The 16,493-nt window shown below is 39.9% G+C and overlaps 2 long non-coding RNA genes across 2 annotated transcripts; both read left to right on the top strand.

Annotated features, from left to right (window-relative positions):
* The first annotated feature begins 4,647 nt into the window (after window positions 1-4,647).
* LOC309694891 lies at window positions 4,648-5,666 on the top strand. The gene is made up of 2 exons (XR_014272983.1): window positions 4,648-4,908; window positions 5,189-5,666. It is a non-coding gene; the product is annotated as an uncharacterized lncRNA (long non-coding RNA).
* A 5,477-nt stretch (window positions 5,667-11,143) lies between these two features.
* Window positions 11,144-12,162, top strand: LOC309696145. The gene is made up of 2 exons (XR_014273361.1): window positions 11,144-11,404; window positions 11,685-12,162. It is a non-coding gene; the product is annotated as an uncharacterized lncRNA (long non-coding RNA).
* Window positions 12,163-16,493: the final 4,331 nt, after the last annotated feature.

Raw genomic sequence — 16,493 nt, 5'->3', positions numbered from 1 at the left:
GGCACATAAAGTGACACTGCTTGCTTTTTGCAAACTACTTTCACAAAAAGCCCATTATGGATTATGCTCAAGTACACTGTTGTGTAAAATTTACTTTAGTAAATTTACTTGTTTCATGCTTGGTCATGCAAGTTCTGTAAGTGAGTGAAAATAATTCCACAATTTTTTTTAGACATTTTTAGACACTCTAAGCTTTTTGAAAAAGAAAATGATCAAATTGTAACACAGAGTGTGGTCAGACTGCTTTTGTTACACACAAATACCTGTACACGTTTGTAAATCTTAGTTTACGCTAAGAGATCAGAGGAGAAGGGTGGAGTGCCCACTCCAGGTCAGGGATGAGTTCCTCCTCCAAGTGGAAGAGTTTAAGTATCTCAGGGTCTTGTTCACGAGTGATGGGAGAAGGGAGCAGGAGATCGACAGACAGATTGGTGCTCTCAATTTACTGGTCAATCTACGTCCCTACCCTCACCTGTGGTCACGAGCTGTGGGTAGTGACTGAAAGAACAAGACTGCAGATACAAATGGCTAATATGAGCTTCCTCAGAAGCGTGGATGGCCTCTCCCTTAGAGGGGAGGCCAAGTGGCTTCTTTCCACATGGAAAGAAGCCACTTGAGGTGGTTCGGGCATCTGAGAAGAACACCTCCTGGGGTGAGGTGATCCGGGCATGTCCCACTGAGAGGAGGCCCCCGTGCCTTGGTGTTCCCCCAAACAAGCTGAAGGAGGTGGGTGGGGAGAGGGAGGTCTGGGCTTCTTTGCTTGGGCTGCTGCCCCCGTGATCCGCGATCCAGTAGAGTTGAGTATGTGGGTTACGCCCATTAAAAACTTGCCAGATTTTCTAATACAATACCAAACAGCACATTCTGCTATTCACTCTTGCTTTGAGCTTTGATACCCAGGTGCTCCAGTCATGTTCCTGATTGATACAAGTTTGATTTACTGAATACTAGCTAAGCAATCTAAGCAATCTACAGAATCTACAGAATCAACAAATTTCTTCCAGTCAGCGAATGCTGCATATAATTTTATTTTTTGCTTGTTGCAACGTGCATAAAATTAAAAGGTTAAAACTAATGAAACTAGTTTTGAATTTTTTTTTTCAGTTGATTCAATTTTATATCATGAAATATGCAGAAAAAATAGAATTGGGCTGAAAGGTCTAATGCTTCATAACGTATTCAGGTTGTGTATCATATTTTTTAAAAGTAACTAAGTAAGAAAGTAACAAATTACTTACAAAAATAAGCAATCAGTAAAGTAATGGGATTAATTTCTTGGAGAAGTAATCAGTAATTAGTAAATAATTACTATTTTCAAGTAACTTGACCAACACAGGGTATTACCGTATGAAGTGGCAGATGTTAAAGAAACTGTTCGGCTACATGTCCAGTAGGTGGTGCAGACGACTGTCAGGATCCACTAATTCACCACAGTCAGAGTCTTTTGGATTACCTCTGCATCAGCTGAAGGAGTTAGTTTATTTAGTTTTTTGGTTATGTCATAGAATAAAAAGGCCCACATTTTGGAAGGATTTAAGCCCATAAATAAACAGCAGAAATATCCATGTATAGAAAACCTTTTTCTATTAGAAAAAATTCTAATAATGTATAGATACATATCAATACTCAATAACTCATTGTTCCACTTACAATAGCTGTAAGTGCAGCTTACCATGACTTGAGTGTTATCTCACACATCAACCACGGTAAAGCGTGTTATAGACAAGCCAGCCCACTGTGACCATTTCATGCTTTGCCTCTTTCAAAGTGTGAAATATACATGCATGCAAAAATTGCAGTAAGCTGTGGTTACAGCAGAGGGAGACATTTTATTTCAAGCCAAAGTGAAAAGAACCACAGGAAAGCATTTAAAAATGAAATTATTAACACATTTACAATTAAATATACATCAGCTGCCTAGCACTGCTCTGCTCACTACTGTGATATGGAGTTGCACACAAGTGTTTCTGTTTGCAACACTTTGCAAGATGTTGAAAGAGATGGAAGGAAAGATCTTACTGTGAACTAGCTCCGGCCTTGAGTTGAATTATTTCTTCAAGAAGTCACTTGGATGAGTGACGAAATGTTTCTCCCACACATAGGGTTTTAGATAGCACCTCCTCTCCTGACTTAGCTTGTTTTTGTTTGTTATTTTGGCCTGTGTTCACCAGGGAGTTAAGTTTTCAGTGGAGACAAATAAACCACCGTTCACTTAATAAATTGTTTTTTCTTCCCAAACCGTCACTTCCTTTTTAACCCTTATGCTACGTTCCTGTACCCCTAGACTGGGGCGTAACACATCTGAAATGAAAAGCCTGTAAACGTGTGTTCCAGCCTCCTGACTTTGCTGGCACTCGGTCTTCATACTCGACTCCAGATCTGGACTTGTGTTGAACTCGACTGAGGTGGTCTGATCAGACACAGCGCTGCTGTTTGCTGCAGCTGTCCAAAAATCACAGACAAAGTCAGGAATGTTTTTACCTCGTCTAGCTGCTCTGTGTGTGTGTGTGTGTGTGTGTGTGTGTGTGTGTGTGTACAGGTCACATGACAGCACAGCATTTTCTACCCACAGTTTGAACTGAGCAAGAAATAACAAATGTATTTATTCAACTTACAGACAATAAAAAAACAAACAGAAATCAGTGTAAAATTTAATAACTTTTATTGATGTTAACTTTTTAAAAAGTTATTAAAAAGAAAACCCCAACAGAAAAACCCCTCTGAGCAAGCACTTGGCGACAGTGGGGAAGAAAAACTCCCTTTTAAGAGGGAGAAACTTCCGGCAGAACCAGGCTCAGTGAGGGGACAGCCATCTGCCGCGACCGTTCCAAGGGGTTATCACAATTTTTTTCTACAATGCATCAACCTTGTTTTGTCTCCTGGTGAAACAAAACAGTCGGCCTATAGATGAGAAAAACCGACGTATGCAACTTGGCTTCTTCGAAAGTTTGGCTGCCTCTTCTATGAAAATTTTAACAATCGTATTGTCGACTGTTGGTTCATTTAATTCCATGTTTTGCAGAACTACTTCTGCCTCTTGCCACTGTTTACACAGGGCTTTGAAAATCACCTTCTCAAAGTTTTTGAACTTCCTTAAGGGGATTTGATCAATTTCATCCCTGATTTTAGCCCAGATTTTTTCACTAAGCCTCTTGTAGATGGTTAAAACTCTTTCTGGACTTATGACTTTACCTGATTTTTTTATAACCCGCTTAACTAGTTCTTCCATACATGTTTCCACAAAAAATCGGTATTTTTCTTTGTTTTGACACAATTCATCCTTTGCTACCAAAGGGTGTTTTTTGAATTGATTTTGCATGCTGGCTTCATGTTGAGCCGAGGATTTCTTTGGGGTTACATCATTTTCCAAAGAGGTTCCTGCTTTATCTACAGCCTGCGTGGTGTCACGGTTTTTCTTGTCTATTGGAGTTCTGGGCTCGTCAGATGTATCAATGATATTTGTGGCAACATTTTCTGCTGTGTTGTTCACGTTGACTGTTGTTTTGTGTTGTTCAGGAGCTGTCTGTGTCTCCTTTGAGGCCACTGTTGTTGTGATGTTTTCTGTGATGTTGATCAAATCCCTTGTTTTCTGTAGAATCACAGCCTTAATGTGATCTGCCAGCGATGCATTATCCTCTGAGTTTTCAGGTGTTTCCATGGTATTTTGGATATTAGTGATAAGTGTGGCACCAGCGGAATTTTCTGCTGTGCTGTTCACGTTGACTGTTGCTTTCTGTAAAATAACAACTGGCACACAGATTAGATTTCCCATGATGCGGTCACCTGTGTTAGAGGTCTGTGCAAGTTCAGGAGCTGTTTCTGTCTCCTCTAAGGCCACTGTTGTTGTGCTATTTTCTGGGATGTTTAACAAATCCATTGCTTTCTGTAGAATCACAGCCTTAATTTGATCTGCCAGCGATGCATAATCCTCTGAGTTTTCAGTTGTTTCCGTGGTATTTTGGATATTAGTGATAAATGTGACATCAGCGGAATTTTCTGCTGTGCTGTGCAAGTTGGCTGTTGTTTCCTGTGAAATATGAGCTGGCATTTCCGTGTTGCGGTCAACTGTGTTAGAGGTCTGTGCAAGTTCAGGAGCTGTCTGTGTCTGCTTTAAGGCCACTGTTGTTGTGCTAGTGACAGCAGTGTCCTGGCAAAACCTCAGTTCTGCACCTGCTGACAGTGAGCATAGGGCAATGACATTATCTACAAAATTACATAGCCTTCCTATGGTGGCATTTTCGGCGTAATCAGACCGCAACTGTTGCCACTGCTCATGTGTAACATTATTTAGCAATTCCTCTAGCAGTGGCCTAACATCATTTGCAGGAGTGGAATGACTCCTGACATTGTCTGGATTGCTCCTAGCTGTGTTGTTGTCCATTTTGCTTCAATATCTATTTGTTTGCTGTTAATGTCTTCTCTCTGTTTGTTAAAGCGAGCGTTAGAAAAAACAGAGTTGCAGAGGGCTATTTATAGGTTTTTGTCTGTATGACGTCTTTGAAGCCCCGCCCACTTCAAGTGTGACGTCTTTGAAGCCTTTGATCTAAGCCCCGCCCACTTCGAGCAAAAAAAGAATGCGCTCGGAGAGTGTGGTTTGTTTGTCTCTCTCTCTCTCTCTCTCTCTCTCCCCCCCCCCCCCCCCCCCCCCCCAAGCTTCATCACAGCCTCCCATAATAATAACTTTAGTAATGGTAGCAGTTAAAATATTGTCTGGTTTCATTTGGAACAACGATAGTTGTTTCGTTTATCGTTGATTGTTGATCTATTACAGTCGACCAGGTGACAACAATCACGTTGAAAAATCATTTATTTATAGTTGGCCGGAAACTAAAGCTGCTGTCACTTGGACTATTCCGTAGCACCCACCCGAGTAGTCGTCCTCGTCCCTGCACTGCACGTCGATCTCAGGTAAGAATGTATTTATTTAGTCATTGTTTGAATGCTGAATTTGGAAAAACAGTCAAGATTGCTTGATATTTATAGTCTATTAAAATGTATATTATAGTATATTTAAAATGTGGGGAAAATTTCTCAATAGAAATGTCTAAAATATCATAATTTGGTTCCCAAGTATAAATAACATTTAAAGCTATCTTGGACAGAAGGAAAAGAGTATGTATTTCTTAGAAAACGCGAAATCTGCACAAACATACCATTTTCATGTCATAATGTTCTTTCTGTTATAAAGCTATATTAGCAAAGGTGCTGTAAAGTTGTTAGCAGTGTGTCAGCTTGGTGACCTGCCACAGAGTACCTTTGTGACGTCATTCGCTATGCTCCAGATCGGATGGGTGGTGCAGGACGCCCGACGACTCTCATCTATATACAATTCCCAGCAGCAGACAACTCCAACATTCTGTATTTAATATTTGAATATATATTTTTTAATTTTCTGTCTGTGTGCCAAGGTGAGCTATGCACCTGTTTATTGTTACCTGCTGTGTCTCATGTTAAGAAAACATGTATGGTCAAAATAAAAACACTAGCTTTTAGTGTACAGGATGGATGTGAATGTTAGTGAACAAAACAGGCCTGCTGTATATCAGATGATGTGTATATTCTTAATGTTTTTATGCTTACAAAACTCTACTCAAGTTTCTTTTAAAGTTTTTGCTTGCATTTCCTACACAAATGTCAAAATAATAAAAAATCTTTGTGCACTGATACATGGTCTCACATTTTTATCTATTCAGCTGCTGTGTGATGCACACCAGTGGTCCTCACTGCGCAATGCTAAAAGAAAGGCTTCATTTTTATCAGCTGGTTTTCACATAGGCCAAACATCTCTAAGGATATTTCTCCATTGTCTATAAATACATGTCAACAACATGTAGCAACAACTACTACTGATTCATACATGTCCATCACTTTGGATGAGTGCATGTTTTTTTGCACACTGTCATCCTGTGCACTGTTCCAGCATGATTAGACCTTAGCGATGAACCTTGTTGCCAAAAAGCAAAGCCAGTGGGAGCAACATCTTCCAGAGCTAAAGCTCCGTTCACCAGCACTACTGGTGAGCCTTGTCTATAACAATGCCATGTTTACATCACATACCAAATGTAGTCATTTTTTAAAAATTAACAGAATGATATATAGGATGTGATACTGATTACATAGTACTGATCCTCACCTGAGTACATTTTGTTTTATAATTTCCCTGAGGTCCAGAACATCTCCATCATAATGATCATATCTTGTTTGGGGATGCTGCCCTGCCACACAGTTTGTAGGCCTCAAAAACCTGTTGATCTCAGTACACCTGCAGATTCAAGGAGACATACTTTTACAGGTGACAGTATGTACTAAAGTATATGTAATTTAAACTTTTTTCATAACATTATGAAGTTGTGTGATATGCGAGTGAGAGATTATGACAAACATCCAGAAAAGTCTTGTGATCATGCAGTCATGTCTGAAACTTCTCCCACACCGAGTGCAAGACAGGGTGGAAAAACCCTTTAATTCATAGTGTTCTTGTTGCAGTGAAACGCTAAAAGATTTAAAACAAAAAATAAGGGCACATAAAGTGACACTGCTTGCTTTTTGCAAACTACTTTCACAAAAAGCCCATTATGGATTATGCTCAAGTACACTGTTGTGTAAAATTTACTTTAGTAAATTTACTTGTTTCATGCTTGGTCATGCAAGTTCTGTAAGTGAGTGAAAATAATTCCACAATTTCTTTTAGACATTTTTAGACACTCTAAGCTTTTTGAAAAAGAAAATGATCAAATTGTAACACAGAGTGTGGTCAGACTGCTTTTGTTACACACAAATACCTGTACACGTTTGTAAATCTTAGTTTACGCTAAGAGATCAGAGGAGAAGGGTGGAGTGCCCACTCCAGGTCAGGGATGAGTTCCTCCTCCAAGTGGAAGAGTTTAAGTATCTCAGGGTCTTGTTCACGAGTGATGGGAGAAGGGAGCAGGAGATCGACAGACAGATTGGTGCTCTCAATTTACTGGTCAATCTACGTCCCTACCCTCACCTGTGGTCACGAGCTGTGGGTAGTGACTGAAAGAACAAGACTGCAGATACAAATGGCTAATATGAGCTTCCTCAGAAGCGTGGATGGCCTCTCCCTTAGAGGGGAGGCCAAGTGGCTTCTTTCCATGTGGAAAGAAGCCACTTGAGGTGGTTCGGGCATCTGAGAAGAACACCTCCTGGGGTGAGGTGATCCGGGCATGTCCCACTGAGAGGAGGCCCCCGTGCCTTGGTGTTCCCCCAAACAAGCTGAAGGAGGTGGGTGGGGAGAGGGAGGTCTGGGCTTCTTTGCTTGGGCTGCTGCCCCCGTGATCCGCGATCCAGTAGAGTTGAGTATGTGGGTTACGCCCATTAAAAACTTGCCAGATTTTCTAATACAATACCAAACAGCACATTCTGCTATTCACTCTTGCTTTGAGCTTTGATACCCAGGTGCTCCAGTCATGTTCCTGATTGATACAAGTTTGATTTACTGAATACTAGCTAAGCAATCTAAGCAATCTACAGAATCTACAGAATCAACAAATTTCTTCCAGTCAGCGAATGCTGCATATAATTTTATTTTTTGCTTGTTGCAACGTGCATAAAATTAAAAGGTTAAAACTAATGAAACTAGTTTTGAATTTTTTTTTTCAGTTGATTCAATTTTATATCATGAAATATGCAGAAAAAATAGAATTGGGCTGAAAGGTCTAATGCTTCATAACGTATTCAGGTTGTGTATCATATTTTTTAAAAGTAACTAAGTAAGAAAGTAACAAATTACTTACAAAAATAAGCAATCAGTAAAGTAATGGGATTAATTTCTTGGAGAAGTAATCAGTAATTAGTAAATAATTACTATTTTCAAGTAACTTGACCAACACAGGGTATTACCGTATGAAGTGGCAGATGTTAAAGAAACTGTTCGGCTACATGTCCAGTAGGTGGTGCAGACGACTGTCAGGATCCACTAATTCACCACAGTCAGAGTCTTTTGGATTACCTCTGCATCAGCTGAAGGAGTTAGTTTATTTAGTTTTTTGGTTATGTCATAGAATAAAAAGGCCCACATTTTGGAAGGATTTAAGCCCATAAATAAACAGCAGAAATATCCATGTATAGAAAACCTTTTTCTATTAGAAAAAATTCTAATAATGTATAGATACATATCAATACTCAATAACTCATTGTTCCACTTACAATAGCTGTAAGTGCAGCTTACCATGACTTGAGTGTTATCTCACACATCAACCACGGTAAAGCGTGTTATAGACAAGCCAGCCCACTGTGACCATTTCATGCTTTGCCTCTTTCAAAGTGTGAAATATACATGCATGCAAAAATTGCAGTAAGCTGTGGTTACAGCAGAGGGAGACATTTTATTTCAAGCCAAAGTGAAAAGAACCACAGGAAAGCATTTAAAAATGAAATTATTAACACATTTACAATTAAATATACATCAGCTGCCTAGCACTGCTCTGCTCACTACTGTGATATGGAGTTGCACACAAGTGTTTCTGTTTGCAACACTTTGCAAGATGTTGAAAGAGATGGAAGGAAAGATCTTACTGTAAACTAGCTCCGGCCTTGAGTTGAATTATTTCTTCAAGAAGTCACTTGGATGAGTGACGAAATGTTTCTCCCACACATAGGGTTTTAGATAGCACCTCCTCTCCTGACTTAGCTTGTTTTTGTTTGTTATTTTGGCCTGTGTTCACCAGGGAGTTAAGTTTTCAGTGGAGACAAATAAACCACCGTTCACTTAATAAATAGTTTTTTCTTCCCAAACCGTCACTTCCTTTTTAACCCTTATGCTACGTTCCTGTACCCCTAGACTGGGGCGTAACACATCTGAAATGAAAAGCCTGTAAACGTGTGTTCCAGCCTCCTGACTTTGCTGGCACTCGGTCTTCATACTCGACTCCAGATCTGGACTTGTGTTGAACTCGACTGAGGTGGTCTGATCAGACACAGCGCTGCTGTTTGCTGCAGCTGTCCAAAAATCACAAACAAAGTCAGGAATGTTTTTACCTCGTCTAGCTGCTCTGTGTGTGTGTGTGTGTGTGTGTGTGTGTGTGTGTGTGTACAGGTCACATGACAGCACAGCATTTTCTACCCACAGTTTGAACTGAGCAAGAAATAACAAATGTATTTATTCAACTTACAGACAATAAAAAAACAAACAGAAATCAGTGTAAAATTTAATAACTTTTATTGATGTTAACTTTTTAAAAAGTTATTAAAAAGAAAACCCCAACAGAAAAACCCCTCTGAGCAAGCACTTGGCGACAGTGGGGAAGAAAAACTCCCTTTTAAGAGGGAGAAACTTCCGGCAGAACCAGGCTCAGTGAGGGGACAGCCATCTGCCGCGACCGTTCCAAGGGGTTATCACAATTTTTTTCTACAATGCATCAACCTTGTTTTGTCTCCTGGTGAAACAAAACAGTCGGCCTATAGATGAGAAAAACCGACGTATGCAACTTGGCTTCTTCGAAAGTTTGGCTGCCTCTTCTATGAAAATTTTAACAATCGTATTGTCCATGTTTTGCAGAACTACTTCTGCCTCTTGCCACTGTTTACACAGGGCTTTGAAAATCACCTTATCAAAGTTTTTGAACTTCCTTAAGGGGATTTGATCAATTTCATCCCTGATTTTAGCCCAGATTTTTTCGCTAAGCCTCTTGTAGATGGTTAAAACTCTTTCTGGACTTATGACTTTACCTGATTTTTTTATAACCCGCTTAACTAGTTCTTCCATACATGTTTCCACAAAAAATCGGTATTTTTCTTTGTTTTGAGACAATTCATCCTTTGCTACCAAAGGGTGTTTTTTGAATTGATTTTGCATGCTGGCTTCATGTTGAGCCGAGGATTTCTTTGGGGTTACATCATTTTCCAAAGAGGTTCCTGCTTTATCTACAGCCTGCGTGGTGTCACGGTTTTTCTTGTCTATTGGAGTTCTGGGCTCGTCAGATGTATCAATGATATTTGTGGCAACATTTTCTGCTGTGTTGTTCACGTTGACTGTTGTTTTGTGTTGTTCAGGAGCTGTCTGTGTCTCCTTTGAGGCCACTGTTGTTGTGATGTTTTCTGTGATGTTGATCAAATCCCTTGTTTTCTGTAGAATCACAGCCTTAATGTGATCTGCCAGCGATGCATTATCCTCTGAGTTTTCAGGTGTTTCCATGGTATTTTGGATATTAGTGATAAGTGTGGCACCAGCGGAATTTTCTGCTGTGCTGTTCACGTTGACTGTTGCTTTCTGTAAAATAACAACTGGCACACAGATTAGATTTCCCATGATGCGGTCACCTGTGTTAGAGGTCTGTGCAAGTTCAGGAGCTGTTTCTGTCTCCTCTAAGGCCACTGTTGTTGTGCTATTTTCTGGGATGTTTAACAAATCCATTGCTTTCTGTAGAATCACAGCCTTAATTTGATCTGCCAGCGATGCATAATCCTCTGAGTTTTCAGTTGTTTCCGTGGTATTTTGGATATTAGTGATAAATGTGACATCAGCGGAATTTTCTGCTGTGCTGTGCAAGTTGGCTGTTGTTTCCTGTGAAATATGAGCTGGCATTTCCGTGTTGCGGTCAACTGTGTTAGAGGTCTGTGCAAGTTCAGGAGCTGTCTGTGTCTGCTTTAAGGCCACTGTTGTTGTGCTAGTGACAGCAGTGTCCTGGCAAAACCTCAGTTCTGCACCTGCTGACAGTGAGCATAGGGCAATGACATTATCTACAAAATTACATAGCCTTCCTATGGTGGCATTTTCGGCGTAATCAGACCGCAACTGTTGCCACTGCTCATGTGTAACATTATTTAGCAATTCCTCTAGCAGTGGCCTAACATCATTTGCAGGAGTGGAATGACTCCTGACATTGTCTGGATTGCTCCTAGCTGTGTTGTTGTCCATTTTGCTTCAATATCTATTTGTTTGCTGTTAATGTCTTCTCTCTGTTTGTTAAAGCGAGCGTTAGAAAAAACAGAGTTGCAGAGGGCTATTTATAGGTTTTTGTCTGTATGACGTCTTTGAAGCCCCGCCCACTTCAAGTGTGACGTCTTTGAAGCCTTTGCTCTAAGCCCCGCCCACTTCGAGCAAAAAAAGAATGCGCTCGGAGAGTGTGGTTTGTTTGTCTCTCTCTCTCTCTCTCTCTCTCCCCCCCCCCCCCCCCCCCCCCCCAAGCTTCATCACAGCCTCCCATAATAATAACTTTAGTAATGGTAGCAGTTAAAATATTGTCTGGTTTCATTTGGAACAACGATAGTTGTTTCGTTTATCGTTGATTGTTGATCTATTACAGTCGACCAGGTGACAACAATCACGTTGAAAAATCATTTATTTATAGTTGGCCGGAAACTAAAGCTGCTGTCACTTGGACTATTCCGTAGCACCCACCCGAGTAGTCGTCCTCGTCCCTGCACTGCACGTCGATCTCAGGTAAGAATGTATTTATTTAGTCATTGTTTGAATGCTGAATTTGGAAAAACAGTCAAGATTGCTTGATATTTATAGTCTATTAAAATGTATATTATAGTATATTTAAAATGTGGGGAAAATTTCTCAATAGAAATGTCTAAAATATCATAATTTGGTTCCCAAGTATAAATAACATTTAAAGCTATCTTGGACAGAAGGAAAAGAGTATGTATTTCTTAGAAAACGCGAAATCTGCACAAACATACCATTTTCATGTCATAATGTTCTTTCTGTTATAAAGCTATATTAGCAAAGGTGCTGTAAAGTTGTTAGCAGTGTGTCAGCTTGGTGACCTGCCACAGAGTACCTTTGTGACGTCATTCGCTATGCTCCAGATCGGATGGGTGGTGCAGGACGCCCGACGACTCTCATCTATATACAATTCCCAGCAGCAGACAACTCCAACATTCTGTATTTAATATTTGAATATATATTTTTTAATTTTCTGTCTGTGTGCCAAGGTGAGCTATGCACCTGTTTATTGTTACCTGCTGTGTCTCATGTTAAGAAAACATGTATGGTCAAAATAAAAACACTAGCTTTTAGTGTACAGGATGGATGTGAATGTTAGTGAACAAAACAGGCCTGCTGTATATCAGATGATGTGTATATTCTTAATGTTTTTATGCTTACAAAACTCTACTCAAGTTTCTTTTAAAGTTTTTGCTTGCATTTCCTACACAAATGTCAAAATAATAAAAAATCTTTGTGCACTGATACATGGTCTCACATTTTTATCTATTCAGCTGCTGTGTGATGCACACCAGTGGTCCTCACTGCGCAATGTTAAAAGAAAGGCTTCATTTTTATCAGCTGGTTTTCACATAGGCCAAACATCTCTAAGGATATTTCTCCATTGTCTATAAATACATGTCAACAACATGTAGCAACAACTACTACTGATTCATACATGTCCATCACTTTGGATGAGTGCATGTTTTTTTGCACACTGTCATCCTGTGCACTGTCCCAGCATGATTAGACCTTAGCGATGAACCTTGTTGCCAAAAAGCAAAGCCAGTGGGAGCAACATCTTCCAGAGCTAAAGCTCCGTTCACCAGCACTACTGGTGAGCCTTGTCTATAACAATGCCATGTTTACATCACATACCAAATGTAGTCATTTTTTTTAAATTAACAGAATGATATATAGGATGTGATACTGATTACATAGTACTGATCCTCACCTGAGTACATTTTGTTTTATAATTTCCCTGAGGTCCAGAACATCTCCATCATAATGATCATATCTTGTTTGGGGATGCTGCCCTGCCACACAGTTTGTAGGCCTCAAAAACCTGTTGATCTCAGTACACCTGCAGATTCAAGGAGACATACTTTTACAGGTGACAGTATGTACTAAAGTATATGTAATTTAAACTTTTTTCATAACATTATGAAGTTGTGTGATATGCGAGTGAGAGATTATGACAAACATCCAGAAAAGTCTTGTGATCATGCAGTCATGTCTGAAACTTCTCCCACACCGAGTGCAAGACAGGGTGGAAAAACCCTTTAATTCATAGTGTTCTTGTTGCAGTGAAAGGCTAAAAGATTTAAAACAAAAAATAAGGGCACATAAAGTGACACTGCTTGCTTTTTGCAAACTACTTTCACAAAAAGCCCATTATGGATTATGCTCAAGTACACTGTTGTGTAAAATTTACTTTAGTAAATTTACTTGTTTCATGCTTGGTCATGCAAGTTCTGTAAGTGAGTGAAAATAATTCCACAATTTTTTTTAGACATTTTTAGACACTCTAAGCTTTTTGAAAAAGAAAATGATCAAATTGTAACACAGAGTGTGGTCAGACTGCTTTTGTTACACACAAATACCTGTACACGTTTGTAAATCTTAGTTTACGCTAAGAGATCAGAGGAGAAGGGTGGAGTGCCCACTCCAGGTCAGGGATGAGTTCCTCCTCCAAGTGGAAGAGTTTAAGTATCTCAGGGTCTTGTTCACAAGTGATGGGAGAAGGGAGCAGGAGATCGACAGACAGATTGGTGCTCTCAATTTACTGGTCAATCTACGTCCCTACCCTCACCTGTGGTCACGAGCTGTGGGTAGTGACTGAAAGAACAAGACTGCAGATACAAATGGCTAATATGAGCTTCCTCAGAAGCGTGGATGGCCTCTCCCTTAGAGGGGAGGCCAAGTGGCTTCTTTCCACATGGAAAGAAGCCACTTGAGGTGGTTCGGGCATCTGAGAAGAACACCTCCTGGGGTGAGGTGATCCGGGCATGTCCCACTGAGAGGAGGCCCCCGTGCCTTGGTGTTCCCCCAAACAAGCTGAAGGAGGTGGGTGGGGAGAGGGAGGTCTGGGCTTCTTTGCTTGGGCTGCTGCCCCCGTGATCCGCGATCCAGTAGAGTTGAGTATGTGGGTTACGCCCATTAAAAACTTGCCAGATTTTCTAATACAATACCAAACAGCACATTCTGCTATTCACTCTTGCTTTGAGCTTTGATACCCAGGTGCTCCAGTCATGTTCCTGATTGATACAAGTTTGATTTACTGAATACTAGCTAAGCAATCTAAGCAATCTACAGAATCTACAGAATCAACAAATTTCTTCCAGTCAGCGAATTTTATTTTTTGCTTGTTGCAACGTGCATAAAATTAAAAGGTTAAAACTAATGAAACTAGTTTAGAATTTTTTTTTTCAGTTGATTCAATTTTATATCATGAAATATGCAGAAAAAATAGAATTGGGCTGAAAGGTCTAATGCTTCATAACGTATTCAGGTTGTGTATCATATTTTTTAAAAGTAACTAAGTAAGAAAGTAAGAAATTACTTACAAAAATAAGCAATCAGTAAAGTAATGGGATTAATTTCTTGGAGAAGTAATCAGTAATTAGTAAATAATTACTATTTTCAAGTAACTTGACCAACACAGGGTATTACCGTATGAAGTGGCAGATGTTAAAGAAACTGTTCGGCTACATGTCCAGTAGGTGGTGCAGACGACTGTCAGGATCCACTAATTCACCACAGTCAGAGTCTTTTGGATTACCTCTGCATCAGCTGAAGGAGTTAGTTTATTTAGTTTTTTGGTTATGTCATAGAATAAAAAGGCCCACATTTTGGAAGGATTTAAGCCCATAAATAAACAGCAGAAATATCCATGTATAGAAAACCTTTTTCTATTAGAAAAAATTCTAATAATGTATAGATACATATCAATACTCAATAACTCATTGTTCCACTTACAATAGCTGTAAGTGCAGCTTACCATGACTTGAGTGTTATCTCACACATCAACCACGGTAAAGCGTGTTATAGACAAGCCAGCCCACTGTGACCATTTCATGCTTTGCCTCTTTCAAAGTGTGAAATATACATGCATGCAAAAATTGCAGTAAGCTGTGGTTACAGCAGAGGGAGACATTTTATTTCAAGCCAAAGTGAAAAGAACCACAGGAAAGCATTTAAAAATGAAATTATTAACACATTTACAATTAAATATACATCAGCTGCCTAGCACTGCTCTGCTCACTACTGTGATATGGAGTTGCACACAAGTGTTTCTGTTTGCAACACTTTGCAAGATGTTGAAAGAGATGGAAGGAAAGATCTTACTGTAAACTAGCTCTGGCCTTGAGTTGAATTATTTCTTCAAGAAGTCACTTGGATGAGTGACGAAATGTTTCTCCCACACATAGGGTTTTAGATAGCACCTCCTCTCCTGACTTAGCTTGTTTTTGTTTGTTATTTTGGCCTGTGTTCACCAGGGAGTTAAGTTTTCAGTGGAGACAAATAAACCACCGTTCACTTAATAAATTGTTTTTTCTTCCCAAACCGTCACTTCCTTTTTAACCCTTATGCTACGTTCCTGTACCCCTAGACTGGGGCGTAACACATCTGAAATGAAAAGCCTGTAAACGTGTGTTCCAGCCTCCTGACTTTGCTGGCACTCGGTCTTCATACTCGACTCCAGATCTGGACTTGTGTTGAACTCGACTGAGGTGGTCTGATCAGACACAGCGCTGCTGTTTGCTGCAGCTGTCCAAAAATCACAGACAAAGTCAGGAATGTTTTTACCTCGTCTAGCTGCTCTGTGTGTGTGTGTGTGTGTGTGTGTGTGTGTGTGTGTGTGTGTGTGTGTACAGGTCACATGACAGCACAGCATTTTCTACCCACAGTTTGAACTGAGCAAGAAATAACAAATGTATTTATTCAACTTACAGACAATAAAAAAACAAACAGAAATCAGTGTAAAATTTAATAACTTTTATTGATGTTAACTTTTTTAAAAGTTATTAAAAAGAAAACCCCAACAGAAAAACCCCTCTGAGCAAGCACTTGGCGACAGTGGGGAAGAAAAACTCCCTTTTAAGAGGGAGAAACTTCCGGCAGAACCAGGCTCAGTGAGGGGACAGCCATCTGCCGCGACCGTTCCAAGGGGTTATCACAATTTTTTTCTACAATGCATCAACCTTGTTTTGTCTCCTGGTGAAACAAAACAGTCGGCCTATAGATGAGAAAAACCGACGTATGCAACTTGGCTTCTTCGAAAGTTTGGCTGCCTCTTCTATGAAAATTTTAACAATCGTATTGTCGACTGTTGGTTCATTTAATTCCATGTTTTGCAGAACTACTTCTGCCTCTTGCCACTGTTTACACAGGGCTTTGAAAATCACCTTCTCAAAGTTTTTGAACTTCCTTAAGGGGATTTGATCAATTTCATCCCTGATTTTAGCCCAGATTTTTTCGCTAAGCCTCTTGTAGATGGTTAAAACTCTTTCTGGACTTATGACTTTACCTGATTTTTTTATAACCCGCTTAACTAGTTCTTCCATACATGTTTCCACAAAAAATCGGTATTTTTCTTTGTTTTGAGACAATTCATCCTTTGCTACCAAAGGGTGTTTTTTGAATTGATTTTGCATGCTGGCTTCATGTTGAGCCGAGGATTTCTTTGGGGTTACATCATTTTCCAAAGAGGTTCCTGCTTTATCTACAGCCTGCGTGGTGTCACGGTTTTTCTTGTCTATTGGAGTTCTGGGCTCGTCAGATGTATCAATGATATTTGTGGCAACATTTTCCGCTG

Source organism: Aulonocara stuartgranti (assembly GCF_965226115.1).
Source record: "Aulonocara stuartgranti genome assembly, chromosome: 19".
Classification (NCBI taxonomy): Eukaryota; Metazoa; Chordata; class Actinopteri; order Cichliformes; family Cichlidae; genus Aulonocara; species Aulonocara stuartgranti.
The sequence above is the reverse complement of the archived record's forward strand: the minus strand, read 5'-3'. Positions and strand labels throughout refer to the sequence as shown.